The 21,888-nt window shown below is 43.1% G+C and overlaps 1 protein-coding gene across 1 annotated transcript in view; it reads left to right on the top strand.

Annotated features, from left to right (window-relative positions):
* The first annotated feature begins 218 nt into the window (after window positions 1-218).
* The window catches only part of RERG (RAS like estrogen regulated growth inhibitor), a 612,141-nt gene continuing 590,471 nt past the window's right edge, over window positions 219-21,888 (top strand). The window contains exon 1 of the mRNA XM_086938969.1: window positions 219-457. The gene's annotated coding sequence lies outside the window, so the exon portion shown is untranslated. The remainder of the gene's footprint in view (window positions 458-21,888) is intronic.

A 21,888-nucleotide genomic window follows, 5' to 3' on the forward strand; every position in this document is an offset into this window, starting at 1 on the left:
CCCAATTTCCTCTAAACAATATCTTTCTCTCTCTCTTTCTCTCTCTCTCTCTCCTCTCTCTCTCTCTCTCTCTCTCTCTCGTGCCTGGTCTCTCTCTCTCGTGCCTGGTCTCTCTCGTTAAAGCGCACATGCATACATGGCATCTTTCCCAGAGGCCAGCAGATGGCGCGCTAGCCAATAGATTCCCTCTCGCATCCTTCTTAGCAGGGATAGCCTGTGTATGTTAAATCCGCAACACCTTCTAAAGAAGCTGCCACTGTAAGCAGCAGTATTACAATACTGTAAGAGACAGCGCTGCAATCTGCTGCAGCCCCTCTGCTGCTTCCCCAGGAGAGCTGAGGAAATCCGATGGACTTTGTGATCGGAACGCCAAAAAGGTGATCCTTCAGCCCGAGAGGATTGCCTGGGACTGACCGCTGTTCAGGAGGGGGTTTCCCGTCGGTCTGCAGCGGCTGAGGTGAGTGTCCGTGCCTGTCCGTCTCAATGAAAGGGATTTTGATTGAAGGTTAAAACCATACAATCAGTGATTGGAGGTGGTGCGCCTGCTCCTAAAACCATTCATTTGCGGATGGACAGCCGCCTTGCATTCCATATTGTCATTCTCCGCGCGTTATTAATGGGTGAACAGCCATACATATACATTAAACAAAAAACAAACGTAAAGCGCACAATTCAAATCTATCCTAATGTCCTTTGACCTTCACCCCAAAGTCAGACATCTGGATCTGGCGAAGTTAAGGTTATTTTCCGGCGGCATTCCCTTTCCAGCTCGCATCTATCCCAATTTCTTTACAAAAATCAACCCAATATAAATTAAAGGGCGTTTTTTTTTGCCTAAGTGTATATTCGGCAGAAAGGATAACCTGTAAAGTTCCCCCGGCTGACCCTGATAAGGGGGTTAAGAGCCTGTTGCATATTTTGGTACTGCCAGCTGTTGGTTTGACAATGAGCAGCATTGTATTATACAGTAGTGATCTTATCACGTCTCTCCCTGAAGCAAGGGCACTGGCTGCCATGAATGGGACCGGGTTCACGGCGGAGTAACTGGAAACCTGCCGCTGCCAGGTGCAGCTCGGGGTCCCCAAGTGACTGCTTCCTCAAAGCTCCGCGGGTCTTACGGCGCATAGCCCGGGTGGATGTAGGCGCTTTAAAGCGGCCATGTTTACTATAAATATGTATTTCAATTAGTAGATCTGATTCCAAGTCCTGATTCCGCACACATGTTTCATACAATTGAAAGCCGCCCAGCATCTAAGAAAACACAGATGGCACGTTATGTTACTAGCAGTTGTATAGCGCGGTGATTGCTATGGCATCGCAGCGCTTTCTCAATTTGGGTTTCCTTCTATGATGATCTATCAAAGCATCCGTCTCAGGTGATCAAGCCAAAAAATCTCCTGCCAGCACACTGCCCCATAGAGCTTCACTTGTGGGAAGGGAATTAGGTTTACCTAAGCGAAAACAACAGAAGTCCCGAAAAAACGAATCGTACATTTAGAATCCGTGGAGCAGGGCAATGCCGCAGCCACTTTGGATTTTTTTTCAATTCTGATGTTAAATAATAGTTGTATGGGGAATGGGGCAGTGAACAGAATGTATAAAGTCGAGTCCTGTGTGAAGTGCTTTGTAAAAGACTTTCGGGTGGCGCTAAGCTTTCAAAATATCCCTAGCACACTTTACCCACAATTGGAGATTTTCTTGCTTGTGGAAAGCGGAACTCTTTTGAGTTACTGAGATTTACAGAATAAAGGTTCTCTCTAGAAGGAGGTCTTTGGCCGCACGCCTCCTGCGAAGTTTTTGGAAGGCTGGAAGCCTAAACATAGCACATAAACAAACCTGCCGCTAAAGTTCGTAGCTTGGCACTATAGTGGCTTCTTCAGGTTACCGTAGGTGCCCTTGGCACAGCGGTGCTGGCATGCCTGGGAGATGCACAAGCTTTTCTTGGCTGTGCAGGGTGAGTACATGCCATTAGCACATGGTGGATTCCAGAGCCTGTTGTTCAGCTAATGAGGGGTGCAAATGCCAAGACTCCAGGGGGCACCCCTGCTTTCATGCCCATCACTGTCATTCATAGTTCTGTGGTATTTAATGAGGATTTGGCATTCAGGCTTCAACAGAGGCAGCAGGTGTAATTTTCAGGGGCCAACGTTTGTTTCACTTGAGATACTTTCCTATAAGTGAGGCTTTGATAATGTGTGCTTGAACTCTTTTTGTATGCAAAGCTCTCTTCATGGTTTATCGTCGACATACGTCCCTACCTATATACATATGCCATTGCAGGAATGGCCAGGGCCGGCTTCAGCGCTGTTTGCGCTTGGTGCAACAATCATTTTCGGTGCTCCCCCCTCCTCCACCCACCCCCATGACCTCCTCGTCTGATTCCCTCATGACCATCGGGCAAAGGTGCCCCTCGTCTCTCCATAGACACACTCTCATACATTTAGTTGTGTTTTCAAACACCGATAAAGGCTGACGTTACTAATAAGAATGTATATGAAACCAAACAAACCCTTTTCAGCAACATTAGGAATAGATAACGAAAGACTGCGGAAAAAACCCCATAAAAGTCACTGATCTATATCAGGGTTATATCTTTTCAACTGCAGTGACAAAATAATCTTTGTGGCACAAGCAGTAATCCACTCAGCTATGCGCATAAAATACAGATCTGTGATCTGCACGGTAAGAGTTCTTTGCAGCAGGCATATTAACATTCTGCGCTACTTTATGGCGAGCACAATCGGCCACTGGACAACCATCTGACCACTCTCCCTAGCAGGAACATTCACAAGAGTTGTTTTGACATTTTTATTGTTGCCTGAAAACTGGACGCACAAGTAACTCTGCAGCAGGTGTTATTAATCATAAGTTATGCTAAAAACAACACCCCTGAGATCAGTGCCCCCCTCACCAGGTCAGTGCCCCAGAGCTTGCCGCACCAGTCACACTGCCCTAAAGCCGGTCCTGGGAAAGGTCATTGTTTTTGTGTGCTCCCCTGATAATTTCTGACTGGATGTACTATGATTGGCTCTGGAATCTATGAGAGTACTAAACTGATCGACTTTGGCTGGTCTGTGCAGCAGGGTTCAAGCGGCTGCCGTCCGGCTACACAGGGTAGGCCTGAAGCCATGTCTTGCCTGCCCTGGAGTCTATGACATGACAGGCAGGGCTTTAAGTGGGCCGGGTCTCAAGGGGTCTGAGCACCTGCAGTTTTTTTTATGGGGCCTCGAAACGGGTCTCTATCGGGCTCTGTTTTGAGCCCTGGTACATGGCGCAAAACAGCCCGGATGAGACCCGTTTCGAGACAGCAGGCACATCGATGTGCGCTGCCCACACTACTCACTCCTCACTAGTGGACGTCATGCCAGGTGAGCGTTGTGTGGGAAGGGAAATCCTTTAACCTCTTCACTGCGGCGGCTATTCCGCCGCAGTGCTAAGGGGGCGGGGCGGCCGCATGCTGGTGACGGAACCGCTCCGTCATCAGCCGCGGTTGGGCTGTGCTCATGACGGAGCGGTTCCGTCATGGCCCCGCCCGCTCAATAGAACGCCCTGCGCAGGTGCGGAATCCGCGCAGGTGCGGAATCCGCGCCGCGCGGAATCCGCGCCGCGCAGGCGCGGCGGCAGGGCCATGACAGAACCGCTCCGTCATCAGCACAGCGCCACCGCAGCTGATGACCGAGCGGTTCCGTCATCAGCATACAAAGGGTTAAATAAAGAGTCATTTTCTCTCTGGATTTCCCTTCCCTTTCTGAAACGCGAGAACAGCAAGATTGTGGTAGGGTCACCAGGGTTTTAATTGGAAGCTTTTTCAATATTATATGCAACAAGCCATAGTTGCAGCTTATTTATCTTATGCAACTAATAACCATTGACAAAGCCAATAGTCCTGACTTGTTGTAGGTATGATGTTACTTGTTGTATCACATATCTGGAATGGATGTAATGACAGAAACAGCAAAATACAAGTGGGGCTGCACACTATGCTAAACACAGATTTTTAGCCTAAATGATTTAAAGCCTCGCCCCTAATTACACTGACCACGCCCCTTTGAGAGACCCCACAGTTTTTTCCTCCCACTTAAAGCCCTGACGATAGGTATGTAGTTCACTATTGGCATTTAACTTTCCATGGCATGGTGGCAGTTTTTACACCAAATACTGTGACTTTATAGGAGTGTTAAATAAGCAAGTGCGGGATTAGCCAATTTCTATACATTTACGCTGTCAGAACACACATACATTATGCAAGGGAAAGCAATGCCCTAGTGTACAGAGTCTAAAAATCAACAACAATTGCAGAAAACATTGGGGATGACCAAGAAAAATGCCCATTTGCTCACAGTTATCAGGTGGGGCATCATCAAAACTACAGCCTTGGAGGAAAAAATGTGCCGTATCGATCTTATTTATTTGGTGTTTTCTATAGCGCAAACATGACCCTAAATAGAGTATCAGAGTGCTTTACATTTACATAGCTTTAAACTTAGAACTGCATGTTTGACATGCAATTTTAGTAAGAATAATCAGCGTGCAGCAATTTGCTAATTGGCTTTTTACTTTACTGTGGATTTATCGTAGTGCAGCATTACCACTTTACCTGACGACAACAATAATGGTGTTCTGTCAGCAAATATCAGAAACATAATGCAGGCTATAAGCTTTAACCTTTGGTTTTGTGAGTACATTTCTAAGGTTCTTTTTTAATGTATAGTAAGATATTACAATTTCTAACCATGATGTCACTTTACCCTTTGGGGTGTTCAGTGAATTTGTCATGTTTTTTTGAAATGTCAATAAGGTGTCCATCGTAGCACGTAGTGTGGATTTGGCGCAGGAGCCTTGGAAGTGATGACTTGTGAGGATATTGAATGGTTGGTAGGCGTGAAGGTCAATTAGACTTTGTACAGGGTAGAAAGTGGTACATGTGATGTTAAAGGTGAGGTTCTGGAGAAAATTGTATCTGGAACCGAACCAGAAGTATTAGGTCTGCTTCCAAGAACCTTCCTCATGCCTTTGTTACAGAGGTTCATAGTCAGGAAAGGATGGAGGCTATCATGGGTAGAGGATGAGATGCAAAGGCCTTCAGAGATCGCTGAGGACCAAAAAAAGAGAGAAGACGGAGCAGAGTGTATTGTCCTGGAGTCGGGGTTGGTCGTTCTGAAGAGGAGAGCAGCTTTCAGTGGCCCTGATTTGGATTGAATATACTGCCATATCCCAGCGTTATATAGCTAACAATTTGCCGCACTAGCAATGTACGGACGGAGGTTGTTTGTCTCACCAGACAGTGGCCAGACATAACCTAAACACTGCCATAGCGGTGAAAAGCAAGGTTCGATTTGATTCTGTCATTGCTTAGTTACTTACTCCCAACACAATTACTTGTGGCGAAAGATCAACCTCAAACCCTAGCATAAGCTTGATGTAATTTTCCACCTCGTCAACCAAGACTGAAAGTCAGGAGCAAGTCGCAAACATATGTACACCTTCTGCAGCAAAGCCTCCACAGCGAGAGCAGTGTATGCCTGTAGAATCTCCCCATTTAGAGATCTGCCCTGGAGTAATGTACATGTTCAGCCAGGTTTTAAAGCATTGTATTTGCAAACTAGCCGAGGAAAATGCAGTCTGTCTCAGTAGTAGAGAGTCCTCGCAATCCCCTGCCTTTGCATGTACCAAATCTTGCCATTGGTTAAAATGTTTGGTAAGATCATCCTCCATTATATTGCCAAGTTCTTTACAGAGTTTATCTATTGATGAAGGGGCCCCTAATATCTTATCTAGTAAGGGAACTCTAAGCCCCATTATTAACTTTTTAGATAAATAATCACTTACTTGTAAAAATGTAAAGAAATGATTATTACCGATCCTAAATTTCCTCTTAATTATATCAAAAGGGTGTATTGAGCTATCCCCCATAAGAACCCCAATATGCCTCGAGCCCTTATCCAGCCAGATTTTCATATATCCGTCCCGGAAAATTTCAGGCAATAGGGAATTATCCGTCAAAGGAGTGTATTTGTGCCTCCTACCAATTTTTATTTTTTCTTGACTGCCGCCCAGACCTTAAATGCTCCCAACTTCATTTTAAATTTCACTCTTTTAAAGTAAGCATAATCAATGTGGCGATGAGGCAGCCGTAAGCCGCTAACCTATAAATAGAAGTGTATGATGCTTCGTCTGTTACAGCCATCTCTTTTCCTAATAACTCAGCCATCTGTTGTAGAGCTGAACCCCAGTAGTAAATCTGGAGATTAGGAACAGACGACCCCCCTCGATTTCTAGGAAGAGTCATATTTTAGTGCTCTGCAGGGATTCCAGCCCACAAAAATCTTATAATTATTTGATTAAAAGCAGAAAACCACCCCTTATTTATTTCAACTGGAATGTCTCTAACAAATAAAAAATGTTTAGCAAAAATAACATCTAGATAACATTACACCTTCCTAAAAGTATAAGGTGTAAACAATTCATTCTATTAAAGTCTGCTTTAGTTTTTTTGGAAGAGAGGCTCCAAGTTAATTTGCACGATTTCATCAACGTTAGCGGAAATCTCAACCCAGAGATACCTGGCGTTTCCCACTACTCGTGTATCATTCAAGACTATTTTAGAGTTTTTAACGATCATCGTCTTATTCTCATTGAGGTAGTATCCTGAAATTTTACCAAAATCATTGAACTCTCGTTCTACCTCAATGATAGCCTCCAAAGGCTTAGCCGTTATTATTCCAAGATCGTCAGCATATGCTAAAATCTTAGTGTCTCCTCCGGTAGAATAAATAGCATGTATCATATTATTCTCCACTATTTTTATAATTAAAGGATCAATATATAATGCAAATATTAACGGGGAGCAGGGACACCCTTGCCGTGTACCGCAAGTTATTTTAATTTAATCAGAAATATGACCCATCAATGCTATTCTAGCCACAGGATTCTGATACTGATACAAACAACTGATGGCTCCAATAAACCCCTTACCCAGACCTTTCATTTCCATTATTGCCTACAAAAAGGGCCAAGAGACCCTATCAAACGCTTTTTCTGCGTCGAGTAGTATTGCAGCCATAGAGTCTCCTGAAACCCTTGCATAGTCAAACAGCGTAATTATGCGGCAGATATGTTCGGTTGTGCCCCTTCCCTGGATAAACCCTTGTTGAAAAGAAGAAACTAGCTTCTTGATAATTACAGCTAGTCTATTCGCCAGAATTTTAGAGTACATTTTAACATTACTGTTAACCAGCGTGATTGGCCTGTACGAGCCCAGTTCTTTTAAGTATTTACTATTTTTAGGGAAGATTATAATATTAGCATTTTTCCAGGACTCAGGGGCTAGCAAATCAAGTTGTGCTCTGTGAAAAACCTCCATCATAAGTGTCAACACCTGCGCCTTACATTTTTTATAGAATTCCCCAGGTATTAGATCAGTTCCCACAGCTTTGCCTAATGGAAGGGAATCAATAGCGTCAGATATTTCTTCTATTGTAAATGGCTCATCTAAATTATCTCTCTCCGCCGGAGATAATTGTTCAAAAACTTGCCCTCCTAGATAAGCTGCAATTTCTTGGTCCTCAGCCCGAACATCTTCAATATACAGTCTTTGATATACATTTTTAAATGTGGTGAGAATAGTGTCAGGCTAATTTACCACACCAACACCAGGATCCCTAATTTTGCTAATCCGGGTTTGTACCATCTTTTCTTTGGTGCGGACTGCTAGTAAATGACCCACCCTCTCGCTATTCTGATAACCTTACTCCGCCTGGCCGTATTTTATTTATTTATTTTTGAAATTTATAAAGCGCACAAATGCTCTGGGGCGTCTTGACGCTGCGGACCGCACGCAAGATCTATGGGCAGAATTACTGATTGAACAGCCAAGTCTTTAGCTTCTTCCTAAAAAGAAGCAAGGACTGGCACTCTATTATCTCCAAAGGGAGAGAGTTCCAGAGTTTGGCTGCCATGAGGACAAAGCGTCTGTCACCCCAGGATACGTTTTTTGTGCGTGGTATGGTGAGGTGATGTGCCATGGTGGAGCGAAGAAATCTATTTGGACGGTAGGAGGTGAGATGATTTAGAAGAAACTGAGGGCCTATTTTACGTGAGGCTTTATAGGCAATACATAATGTCTTACATTTTATATGATTCCTGACTGAAAGCCAGTGATATCTTTTGATTATGTGTGAGATCGATTGAACCTGGGTGTTCTGGACAGCAATCTGGCAGCCGCATTTTGAACGGTCTGCAATGTTTGTATTACCCTGCTTTGCGCGTTAGCAAACAGCCCATTGCAGTAGTCTAAGGTTGACATCACTAGTGTGCTGATCAGAGTTTTCCCAGTGTTTTCAGGGAGAAATGGAAGAATCTTCTTAATCAGTTGAAGTTTATAGACCGCTGCTGATGCCGTCCGATTTGCGTGAGGTGCAAATTTCAAACGGTCATCTGTTTCTGAGCTGATCGCAAGCACTCACGGAACCTCCCACTGGACCTCCCTTCCTCCAGAAACGCCTCCGACTTCCGGTCTTCGTGAGCGCATTGCCAGCCGCATCTACGGACACCGCAGCCGCCCCACCGGACAAAGGAAGAAGAATGACACACCCAGTAAAAGCAGACTGCCAGCAAAAGCGGTAAAAGCGGCAAGTGCAGGAGCCGCGAAGAGCTGAGTTGCGGGGTTTGAGGAGGCTTGGTGCACGCACCCCGCGGCTGATTTAGAGCGGTACTCAGCGCGAGAAACGCTTGGAAGATCAGCGCGAGCTGAAAACAAACTGTGGCAGCAAACAAAAAAAAAACGGATTGCCTTGGGTAGAGCCCAAGCCATATGCAAATAAACCGAGAAGCGATTTGCGGCAGGCGCCTCTAACAGAAGGTTAAGCATTCATGTTTGAACCTATGAGGAGAGGAAAGGAGAGGAGAATACAGCCACTGGAGTTTGCAGCTGGTAAATGGTTATAAGTGGATGAGTAACCAACCAGGAAATTAAGTGGTGAGGTGGAGGAAAGAGTGCGGGCTTACAGAAACAGAGATAAGTGAAAGAGACAATTTTACCTCTTTTTTCTCTTTTGTGTATCATTAAATAAATAATTAGGGGAAGTACACCGGGAGAGAGGGTAGTTGTGTGCCCCTCAAGCGGTGAAAGCCCTTAAGGTGAAGGAAAACCCTTTGGCAGCTTGCGTACGCCAGTAAGAAGAACTCAAAGAAAGGATAAAGAAAAGGCAATGGCCTTAGGGAAATCCAAACCACGTAAAGTCCTGAAAAATCTAAAAAAATCAGGAAAAAAATCGGAAACAGTGGATGTGACTGTCCTATCGAAAGGTCCGGATGACGCAAACAAAGATATGACAACACCCACCGGTAGCAGAGAAACAGCTAATAGAGCAACCCTCCCCCCCCCCCGAGCTTAAACCCACAGCTAGCGCCGGCAACCTCTAAGTCAGCGGGCGCAAAAGGGGGGTCGGTGATATAAAAATCCATTATGGATTTCATTGGCAGACATTTTAAAGGGAAAGAGACAGTAGATAAGGAGACAAGTGTACTAAGGACCCCGCAAACCATCGAGGACTCAGCAGCATCAAGCATGGAATCTTTGAACCAGTCTGATTTTAATATTGCTGAGATACCAATGGAACCTCGCTTGTCTTCTTCACCAAGGATGTTTCAGTCGATATTCACCCAGGACATAGGAACAGATGTGGTGAATGAAGAAAGAATAGACTGTAGCAATTCCTTGGGGGAAGGGAACATTGTTGGGAGGGAATCGAGTTTTAATGGTCATGAAAGAGTAGAGAATTCAAACGTTGCCGGATTTGATGTATCAGGTGTGCCCCTGCGCAGGCTGGAGGTGACGGGCTCCACCAGCTTATCTATGCTGGAGGTTATGCTAATGGTCAAGAAAACCTTGCAGGGCATTTTAGAGGTTTCAGTCCTAAATAACGACATTTTAAAAAGACACGGCGACCAATTTAAGGATATATTCGGGGAGTTGGCACAGATTAAAAACTTGATGCCCGCATTAGTAAGACCAGTAGAAGCCCAGGAGGAAAATAAAGTGGACAGGGGGGAAGTAGCGGGAAAGGCGAGTAGTTCCTTAGAGGATGTACCCACAGAATCCTACTTCTCAATGATTATAAAAAGGTATGGGGAAAAGAGGTATAGAAAGCAAAATACAACAAGGCGAAGGAAAGGGAAAAAGGCCCAGTTAATTGCCATCCCATGAAGCAACAGGAGTATAGGGGGGTGGGTAACCCCTGCTCATAAGATAACGGATAAGGTAGTAAGGCAAGAAATTAAAAAGTTAAACTTCGCAGATATAGGAGCAAGTAGCAGTAGACCTGTAGAACAACCAAGGAGGATAACAACGATTAGAATGGGAAAAAACGAAAAGGTTACCAGGAGGAATCACCCAGGGGTAGAGGTGAGCGCGGCAGCAGAATGGGGGACGGATACGTCCCCAGGTGCTGAGCTTACCAACCCAAGCCACGGGAAGGGGGATAGAATAAGAGGCAGGGAACAAGTAAGCAGGCCCACTAGGGGAGAAATGCTAGATGGAAATCTACAACATCGGCAGCCAGAATTGCCTGCTGACACTTGGATATTTGTAGAGCCAATAGGACAGGGAAAGGGGGGGAAAAGAATTAAGAAACTAAACCCCTTAAATTGTTCCCAGCTCCTCTCCTGATTTGCGAAGTGCCCCAGTCTAAGATATGTTAGCACTGCTGACTTAAAAGAAGTAGGGTTCACGGTTAATAACAAGGTGGAGGAAATGACAAAGGTTTTACTCCACTCAGCTCTAATAAAAGATGCTATAGAAAAGGAGGGGACTGAGATGCTCTAGGAAGGAATTAGAATATTAAAAAGGGAAGAAGTGTTATTGGACAAAATAGGAAATTTATTCCTCAGGAACCACGCGGCATTGGGTGAAAGACAAATAAAAATGATTAACCTGGGGAGAGGCAAGGAAGACGCCCTTGAAATTACGATAATACCAAATGATCAGAGGTGGGAAGCTGAAGATGTCCTTGCTGGGAATAGATATAGAGAGTTGGCATACATGAACGGTGAGGAAGATGGTTATATGAGTAACATTGATTAGGAAGTAGGGTCGTCGCACAGCCTATCCATTCTGTCCTGGAATGTAAACGGATATAATAGAATAGTGGCACAGGTAGATTTTAAAAACACCCTGAGGAAAAACGATATTGTATGCCTCCAGGAAACTTGGCTGTGCGACGAAACCCTTGCAACCGAAGGCTTCACTCACCATGTAAAACCAGCAAAAAAGAACATAGTAGGTAGACCTTCTGGTGGTCTGATGACGCTGGTCTCAACAAGGATAGCTAAAGACATCGAACCCTTTGAACTTAAGTGTAACTGGGCATTGGGTAGTAGAGTGCAAACTACAAACAACATGTTGGGGGGCTAAAATATATGCATAATAAATGTGTATATACAGAAAGGGAAAAAAACAAGTATAAGGTTGATCTGTAACGCTTAAAAACAGACCTGGAAGATTTATGTGATTGCTATCCAAGAGATGTGTTCATGATACTGGGGGACTTCAATCATAGATTAAATCCCCAAAAACAGACTCCTGGCTGAGGGATCTGCTAGGAGCATACAAAATAGAGCTTGCACAATTTCCCTGCCCCTTTGGCTCCAGCAAGATCGAGAGCACCGATGTCTTTCACCGTGGGCTTACCTTTCACCTGCATGGTGCAATAATCAGAGCCCGTCAGACTTGTATCCACGACAACAGTGTTGAGCCCAGTCTCCACCGCTTCGATCTTTGCGAGCCTTCCTTTAGCAACAAAGTAACCATGAGCTTCCCTGAGCCTCCGGAGCACTTTGCTTCTAGCACCGGTCACGCCGAGAGAAACGTTTTCAAAAGCACGAGCCGTTAGTGCACCGATTAGCTGCAGCCTCATCAGTCCTTCGTCCTGCGATAATTTCGATCCGTGAATCCATCGGAATAACTGTGAGTAATTAAATAGGTTCTAGCACATTAAGTTAAAAGTCTTTTTCTCGCATAATTTAGATACTCAAATCAGGGCGGCAGGGTGAGCGGCTTTCCACAACGCTCATGCAGCCGCCATCTTGCCAGCCAAAGAGGATTGGAAATCTGGTCTCCAATAACTAATTGGACTAATGAGGCTATGCACTGATATGATTTAATGCATTTAATTGAACTTAAAACGGGGATAAAGAAGACAAACCGAACAAGATTATACAATACTCCAAACTTTATGGATTAGTGTAAATTAAGGTATAATTCAAATACATTTCATTTGGTTTCGGAGAGGTTGGGGTGGGGGGATAGGCTAAGGGGAGGGGGTAGTTAAAAGGGTGGAAAGACAAATAATCAACATCTTGTACATACTTATTGAAATGTAAAATGCGTAATGTATGTATTGTAAGTTTAATGTATGTGCTGGATGTCTAAAATAAAGAATAAAAAAATAAAAAAAAGAGAAGACAGATTCTCGAATTTCCCAGGCGAGGCGATCTCCAAGAGAGTGCATCAGACAGAAATAGTGTGAAAATTTAGATAACCGCATGCATTTAAAAGAAATAAAAAACCAACAAGTATATTGTACTTTTCACGCCTTAGTGTGTACCTAAACATTGTTCATAGCGCATCGAAATTTCCACTCGCCTAATTACATTTGTCAAATAGTCTAAACGCCTTTTCTCATGTCAACTTCAATCTTATTTGTTCTGGAAAGGTAAATATATACATGTTTTATCTGAAATATCCATAATCCTCATACTTTAACACACCCAGCCCGAACAAATATGCTGTGTACATACCTCAATATTAATGGGTGGCATAAATTCATAATCTATTGACAGAAATCCAATCTAAGGATTTCCAAACTCGTTTGGTAGTGCTTCACCATACATAACATATGGAGGTGCTAAGATCTCTTTAAACTTGTGGTGGCCTTAGCACATGGCTGTACCCTCTCGGGTTCTAATCCACTACGGAGGAGAAAGATAATAATATCCATGTGGCCATTTAAAATATGGGGAAATAAAAAGGAAACATTTACTCTGAGTGCCCTCACTTCCATATGGCGGTTCTCTTACTGTTACAAACAATCGGGGTCACGCGAGTGCTGCAAAAGACATGAAGTTGCAAACTATATGCACGGCCCGTCCTCCTTACATGGCGCTGTCACTCCCTCTGGATAATCAATAGAAGATGGGCTTTGCGCGTTATTTCACCTCCAAGCATAACGCTAGGAAAATTCGGTCATGTTGGAGCTTGTCAGAAGGTGCTGCTTACAGAGTTCTCATCTATGGGGACATGCAATTAAAATGCTGGAAGTAGGAAACAGACTCTACCCGGTTTCACCTTCCGATAGGGGGCTAAAGTAGTTTGGCCATATTAGAACTTGTCAGAAGATGCCGATTTCAGATTTCTCCTCTTCAGGGGGAGTTGGTACTTAGTTCTCAAAATATGTAATACAGGAAGTTTTCTTTCATGCTTTTCAGGTGGGCTGTTTGTAAATTCTGCTACAGCTAATCAAACTTTAAAAGTGGTAAGGCTGCGGGCCCGGATGGTCTAACTACGAAGTTTTATGAAAACCTGGTGGAGGTCCTAATCCCAGTAATGACCCAGCTCTTTAATGAGATTTTAAACGAAGGGGAGAAATTGCCAGATTCTTGGGGTGAGGCTACGATTATTTAATTCTGAAGCCGGGGCAGAATTTAGCAAGTTGTGAGTCATAAAGACCCATATCACTGCTTAACGCAGACTATGAAATCTTTGCTAAGCTCCTTGCTGACAAGCTAGGTGCAGTTGCAGGTGATATGTTGCATCTTGATCAAAAAGGCTTTGTTAAGGGTAGAAACTTGTATGAACTTATATACGACCTCCTCGGCGCAATAGACATTGCCTCCACATATTCGCTTACCCTGTCAGCCATGACCCTTGATGCCACTAAGGCTTTCAATAGAATCATCTGGGTGTATCGGACGGCTGTGCTGAAGAAATAGAACATCTGCAAGAATTTCTGCAGAGCCATCCAGTTGATAGATCGAGACCCATCTCCTAAATTGTTGGTTACTGGCAAAATCACCAGTTCTTTCAAAATAACTAGAGGGACTAGACTGGGCTGTCCCTTATCCCCCCTTCTATTTAACTTGTACATCGAGCCATTTGCTCAAAGACTGAGAGAAGGGGCTAATATTGCCCATTTTAGGCACAATGGATGGGGAAAAAGTGTCCCTCTATGCAGACAACGTACTGATTATTTCCTCTGACCTCCAAACTGCCCTCCCCGCAGTAATAAAGCATGCAGAATATTTTGGAAGGACATCAGGGTATGAGGTAATGCGTGGAAAACGGAGGTGATGTCCTGGAATATGAGGATGAGCCAGCACCAGACTAAAAGAGAGATGAAGTACCTGGGAGTTAGACTAGTGCAGGACATCAATACAATCTCAGAGGTTAACCTATCTGATGTCACAAGAGAGTGTTCACAGCTCATGAACAGCTGGGCCCACCTCCCACTTTCAATCTTTGGGAGGGTGAGTTTGGTAAAAATTATTGTGCTCCTAAAAATCACCTTCTTCTTTAACACCATTCCATTCCATTTTGCAAGTTTTCTATAGATAAGCTCCAGCGGGCTATCAACTCCTTTGTATGGGCTTATGAGGGAGTCAGAAGTGCATGGAAGACATTGAGGCGTAGGAGGGAGAAGGGAGGTCTGTCTCTTCCAGACCTGAAGTACTTTGCTTTGGCTTTCCAACTGTCTCACTCCAGGATGTTGTTGAAATCACCAGACCTAGAAGAGGTGGAGGCTATATTCTCAGATATGTTGGTGAACGCCAACCTGCTCCAGGAGGGCTTCATGTTTAAGTATGGAGATCCCAAGTTTAAAAAAAAGATTAGACTAAAGGTACTTCAGACGATTTCCAGAACTTTGGCAAGCATCAGACGGTTGACGGGCCCAACTCTGGATTCTCCTGGAACACCGGATTTCCAAGGGATGAATTAACGTTGTTACTTAGGGAGGCATGTCTCGGTGTTTGGGGCGAACTAGCACAGGAAGGCATCCTTTCACCCTGGCAAATGCTCTATGACGGTTTGAAAGGGGCTCTTTCGAAATTTAAGTACATTCAACTCCAAGGCTGGGTCCAAAGCTTGAAATTCCCGGTGGGCACTGTAAACGCATTGGAGGAACAACTGGCGAAGAAACCTAGGGGGAGAAAAGAGGTTTCCACTTGGTGATGGAAAATTTAAGAGGCGATAGATGGGGATTTAAAACTTGCAGAATATTTGTAGGGCGCGAATCTGCCGGGAGAGTCTTGGGATCAACTTTGGCAGACATCTTTTTGCACTCTGTTTCGTACAGTAAAGCCTGTCTGGCTAAGAAGGAATCACCTATAATCAATTCACAGGACTTACCTTACCCCCCAAAGGCTAACAAGGATGGTGAAGGGACACCCTGCGAAATGCTAGAAATGCGGCCAGGAGAGTGCATCAGACATCCACATGTTCCAGAATTGCCCTGCTATTTTTGCATTTTGAGGTAAGGTTGGCGAAACATTCTCAGGCAACCATGATCACCAAGTTGAGGTAAGCCTTTCTACGATAATTTTTGGAATCTCAAATAAAGTTACAGCTCAGGCTAGAGCCTTCCTCTTCTATGCCATACAACTAGCCATAAGAGAAATTTGTCGAAGATGGGTGGAATGCTTACCTCCATTACATTCAGACTGGTTAGCCTCCCTTATCCCAATATCTAAATTAGACCAAAGAGGATCCCAGACAAAGAGGAAGAATGCACTTTGGACACTCCTGTTAAGGTGGTTAAACTCAGAGATAACTGACATTAATTATGATCTGTGTATTTCTAAAAATGGGAAAAAATGTGCCCTATGATTAAATCTCTCTGGAACTCTCTGGACTGTGATGGGCAAAGCCACCCTGACCTCTCGCCATCATAAGCAGTCGCAGGTAAATATCAGACCATATTGTGAGAGTGACCGTACCCCTTCGGGACCTTATCCTCCCAGCATGCAAGTGTACCAGTAGGAGGGAGAGATCACACACCTGTTAACTCGCTAAAGTTGTCTGCAGTACAGACTGTTGGCTTGGTTACTGTGGTCTGAGGTGCATGAGAACAATACATTTTTTTAAAACATCAAACTTAAGAATTTGATGTTATTTTTATATCAAATTCGTAATGCCTTTTATGATCCACAGATATTCAGAAATCAACTTCACCTGCTCCAACATTGAAAGGTAAACATGTATTCAATAGTAGATACATATCTAATCCATGTATTATGTCCAGTGTAAGCAAACTTGAAAAATGGCCGAACCAACAAGTAATTTTTAGCTATCAAATGCAGGAGGAGTCTCCTTTTACATTCAGTGTGACTATGGGCCATCAAACTAAGGTAGCATGGATATTTTGAGACCAAACTATAATGTTGGCTTGGACGAGATGTAATTGTAGCTATCATATACATAGATAGATACCTCATATGTAAAAAATGTAGCTCAAGGCCATCCTACTATGTTGGTTCATATGTTGATAGGATCAAGCTAAAGGATCAACTCCTGTTGACATCTCATATTAACATGCAGTGTATCTCATTTTATTCTCCCATGGAATTTCATGGAACCCTTATGTGTATTTAAAATGAAAATCCAATAAACTTCTCTTCTCTTACGTACCTCTCTGAGGTTACACCCTCCTTTAGCTATGATTTTTTCTAGGATCACCCAGCAAATTTCCTCTGGTTTGTGTTGTTCACACAAATAATGTTTAATAGGAGGAGCTATAATCTTGTTAGTACAGATAGATGTGAGACTAGTTGCCATAGTACGGGCTGTCTCTCCAACATAGCCTAGCCCACACAGACATGAGTGGATATACAAAATTTTTTGTTTGACAATTGGTTAAGGTTTTGAAATAAACTGCGTGTTTGTTTAACATAAGACTGTCTGTTTCCATTGCCATATCACACAGTTTATAGGTATTACATTTAAAATTTCCTCTAACTGGGTTTGCACCCACAATTGACTATTGAAGTTCCTTATGTTCGTTAAACATTCGAAAATGTACCACCATATCTTTCATGTTTTTATTTCTCCTGTGTGCAAAAAAAGTTCTGGGGAATTTTTTTCATTTTTTCAGTCCCTTCATTCAAAATATGCCAGATTTCACAAATAATCTGTCTAATCTTTTCATTGAGGACTGAGTGTCTTGTGACTCATACCAATTTATCATTATTGAGTCTTTCAGTATTGTAAAGATGATCCCTGTCATAAAACCATGCTCTCTTCAATGCTTCTCTTACTAGGCGTTGTGGACATCCCATCACAAGGAACTTTTCTCTCATATCATTAGCTCTATGATCATAATTGGATACATTGCTGCAGTTCCTTCGTAACCTTAGGAACTTTCCAAAGGGAATACTCTGCTTTTGTGTCCGAGGACGAAAGCTGTTAGAGTGGAGTAATGCCTTTCTAGTTGTAGGCTGTACATACAAATCCACCGTCAATAGCTAATTCCTCTGACATATTGAAATGTCGAGGAAGTCTACCTGATCATGACTTTTATGTGCTGTAAAGTTCATGTTGGGGGTCCCATAGATTCATCCAAGTCAAAAACTCTAAAGACATTGCCAAGCTGAAGGACCATGGCAGTTTATAGGAATAAAAGGTATTGTCCAGATAGGACGGTGATCTAAGGTATAGGGCTATATGTAGAATTGTAAGGGCTATACAATAAACAAAAGCACGCAGCAGCTGACCAGGGTTTCGCACATCAACTTTGTCTGTTTCAGAGCTATTTAGTGGTGCGGCTACTCTCACCATCCGCTGCCGTGGATGTATATCTGAGCAATAGTATACAAGAGTAGAGAGGCGCACTCAATGAAGTCAGTGATACAAAAGAGTCCATGAAATGCGTAGATCTTATGTTCTTATTTTAAATATATTCTTTATTTTCACATACAACGGCACAGCCAACGCGTTTCATTCCCATTCGTGCCTAGGGAATTTCATCAGGGCATATACTAAATAGTCAGGTCCGTGCGATAATCCTGGATGAGGTTCCTCCTAGGAAGTTGGTGTAGAAGAATGATCACAGTAGACCACAATGTATTCCTGAAAAAAGCTTCACACTCAAGTTCAAGTGGAATGGTGGTTCGAGTCCCCCGGGTTAGCTGGAAAGTATCACTTTGGAGAGTCAAGAAGTGTATTGATTCCGGACCCCTTAGGGGAACTCCAAGGCGGAGGGGGGGTCAGTGTGCTCGGGAAGATGACCGGCTTGAATGGTAGTTGTATTCGCGTTAGTACGCGACGGTACCTATGATATGGTCTCCGTTCTCCGCCGCTCCTCCTCGTGGATTGCACGGACCCACCCTCCGCCTTGGAGTTCCCCTAAGGGGTCCGGAATCAATACACTTCTTGACTCTCCAAAGTGATACTTTCCAGCTAACCCGGGGGACTCGAACCACCATTCCACTTGAATTTGAGTGTGAAGCTTTTTTCAGGAATACATTGTGGTCTACTGTGATCATTCTTCTACACCAACTTCCTAGGAGGAACCTCATCCAGGATTATCGCACGGACCTGACTATTTAGTATATGCCCTGATGAAATTCCCTAGGCACGAATGGGAATGAAACGCGTTGGCTGTGCCGTTGTATGTGAAAATAAAGAATATATTTAAAATAAGAACAGAAGATCTACGCATTTCATGGACTCTTTTGTATCACTGACTTCATTGAGTGCGCCTCTCTACTCTTCTATACTAGAATTGTAAGGGCCTTAAAGTCTAACCAAAATCGAATTGGTAGCCAGTGTAGAGATTGCAGTACAGGCAAAATATTCTGGCAATTTTTGTCATCTCTAATGAAGCAGCATTCTGAGAAGGTTGCACTCAATGTAGGATTTTGTCTGAAGGTTCAAGATAGATGGAATTAGCATGGTCAGGATGTTATTGAATGATAACAATCACTACTGTTGTATGCCGCAAGATATTTGTAAAAGGGAGAATTAAAAAAAAAGGCAGGTGTAACAGGTGTCTGCACATTCATGGATTGGGATTCTGCACCACTGCTGAAGCATCTCACTTCTGTTTGGGTTCATCAAGAGGAACTTGCTGACCATACATTCCCTGATGATGGTGTGTGCCTCTATAAAAGATTGCCTCTTTTGATTGGGAGACTCTTGCGCAATAGATAGATGAAAGATAAGCCTAAGTATCATCAGCATACATGTAACGGTGTACATCTTCTCGATGAAGCTGTTGGGTGAAGGTGTTGTCTGTATATGTTAAACATATACAGGCGGTGAGTGGATTGTCCCTTGTCTATGTTCTATGCCGTTGAACACTATGGGGTAAGTGTGAGCGCTTGTGATCTATCTGTGAAGTAGTGTGGCTCACTGGTTAGAGGCGGCAGACCCGAGAGCAGAGGACGGCCCGGGACCAGGGTTCGATTCCCGGTGCGGCAGGTTTCTGGACCAGGGTCAGCGGACTCGATAATTCTCTCGCCTCGGTGCCCACTCTGATCAGCGATCACACTCGGCAACTCTGGGCATTAGCTTGCCTCATCTTCACTAATGGCCCCACCAGACCGCCGGGGATGCCTGGTCTCACCCTGGAGATACCCATTAAGGGACCATCTCTCAGGGAAGCCAGGAAGGGTTTCGCAGCGGTCGAAGCGCCTTGGGACCCTACGGGTAAGTAGTGCGCTATATAAATGCCAATACATTTACATTTACATACATTTACATCTGTAATGAAATATTTGATCCACTTCAGGACTGTAGTGGTGATACCTGCTGCTTCCAGAGTCTGAAGTAGGATGTTGTGTTAAATGGTGGCAAATGAGACTGACTTGTCTAAGATGACTAGCATGCGAGTTTCGAGCACCATCAATGAGCTGGTGAAGACTATTGAGGGCCAAAAGGACTACCAGATCAGTGCTACGACCTAAACAAAGACACATTTGTTGCCTGTCTATTAGGTCTTTTGATTCTGAAAATTCCTGAAGTTGAAACAGGGCTAATTTTTCCAGAAGTCAGCCCACATAAATAAGGGAGCAAAGAGATGAGTCTAAGATTGTTCATATCTTTGTCTCCCAGTCTGTGCTTTTTGAGCATTGATCTCCCTACAGCGGCTTTCATAGCTCTTGAAACATTGCATTCTTTAAGTAGCCGATAAAGAAAGTCAAGGGGATGTCACCTGCAACAAAAAGAGCAGTGTCGGAAACCATGATGAAACAGGATCATTTGGGAACTCTGAAGAGCAGCTGTTAGTTACAGTCAACAAATGTCCCTCTGGTGTAGTTTGTGGGAAGACTGCATCTGCAAAAAAACAGATTTAAATGGTGAAGCCAGCATATTAATTGGATCATTAATGATGGAGTCTTAGATAGTAGCGATTTTCTCTGAGAAAAAACATCCTGCAACATTGTCATAAAGGCTTTGTGATGGTGGTATTTTGAACTTTATGGAACTTTATGGCTGTAGGGTGTTTAATTCAGAAACAATGTGAAAGAGATTTTTAGAAAGGTTGGTGAAATTCTAAATATTTTGAGGGAAGTTAATGTTCTCAGCCTGACTTTTTCCTCTTTTTGGAAGTATTAACGACCGGTGCGACTCCTTGTGTTGAGTGGAGTAGTCTCTTCCACATTTCCTTTTCACACTCAAAAGTTCTAGTTTAAGGCTTTTTAGCTTCCCTGAAAACTAAGGATGATTTCTCTTATTGCCCATACATATATTTGTTTCCAAATTGGCAACCTTTCATCGTGGACATTGAGGACTGAGGAGTGAAATTATGAAGTAGAATGTTAGAGTTGGAATCGGCATGCCGTGTTGTACCAATAGTTTTTTTCATTCTGCTGCATCTTCGTCTGGGGTGAACTGATTTCAGTTGTGCCTGCTTGTGATCGCTGATGATTTATGGCTGTAGGGTTTTGGTAACTTTATGTGCAATGTGATTCCGAAGTGGTTAGATCATATCAGAGGGGTAGTTTGGTCACTGTAGCTACATTAGCAAGGTGAAAAATTACATCCATCGTATGACATAAAATGTGAATACGCTCCTGGTTTAATAATTTAAGATTTGGGGTATCCTTGTTTTTTCTGAAAATTGTGCAATATTTTAAGGTGGACTCAAACCATAGACTTCAATACCCAAGGAGCACTATAGTGCTTGACACCTGTATCCACGGGGTACAACGTAAAGGCTTATTTCCTATGACGTTGGTTAAAATTTGTAATTCTTATGTAGACTTTGTTTTTTAAAGAATGTTCCTTTTGTTCCCATCGAGTTACATCATGAGGTGTTGGGAACATTGTTTAACACCATGTTTATCTTACTAATTTCCTTTAGGAATTCCTACAGGTTACCAGCTTCAGTGGCTGCTGGTGGGGTAGAACAGTTTCTTTCATGTGGTTAATAATCTCAAGAAATGTGATCATGCCACTAAACTTTGTTAAACCCTCCATTCTTTACATTGAAGAACTAGATTTCATTTTTATTACCTTCTTTAGTTTATATGGTACACCTGGGCTTGTTAACGTTATTGGGTGTCAGTGACCCTTAACCTTCTGACTGACCAATAGCTTATATTATACCTAGTGCCGTGGGAAAACACAGAAGTGACAACTGGTTTGCTATTCATGTCTTTTGAAATACACTTTAATTGAACACTAAATGAATGCCCTGTGTGACCATTTTTAATAAGACAATTAAAGTCATGGTATGACATCAGTATGTTTTGTCAGGTGCTTTTGATGTACCATGGTGCAATTTAGTTTAAAACATGGCATGATACAATTGAATTTCATGTGATATAATTTATTACAATAGAATTATGTATTTTCTGTGAACTAAAAATGATAAACCACAAAACACTTGTAAA

The sequence above is a fragment of the Lissotriton vulgaris genome, chromosome 1_1 (assembly GCF_964263255.1).
Source record: "Lissotriton vulgaris chromosome 1_1, aLisVul1.2, whole genome shotgun sequence".
Taxonomy (NCBI): Eukaryota; Metazoa; Chordata; class Amphibia; order Caudata; family Salamandridae; genus Lissotriton; species Lissotriton vulgaris.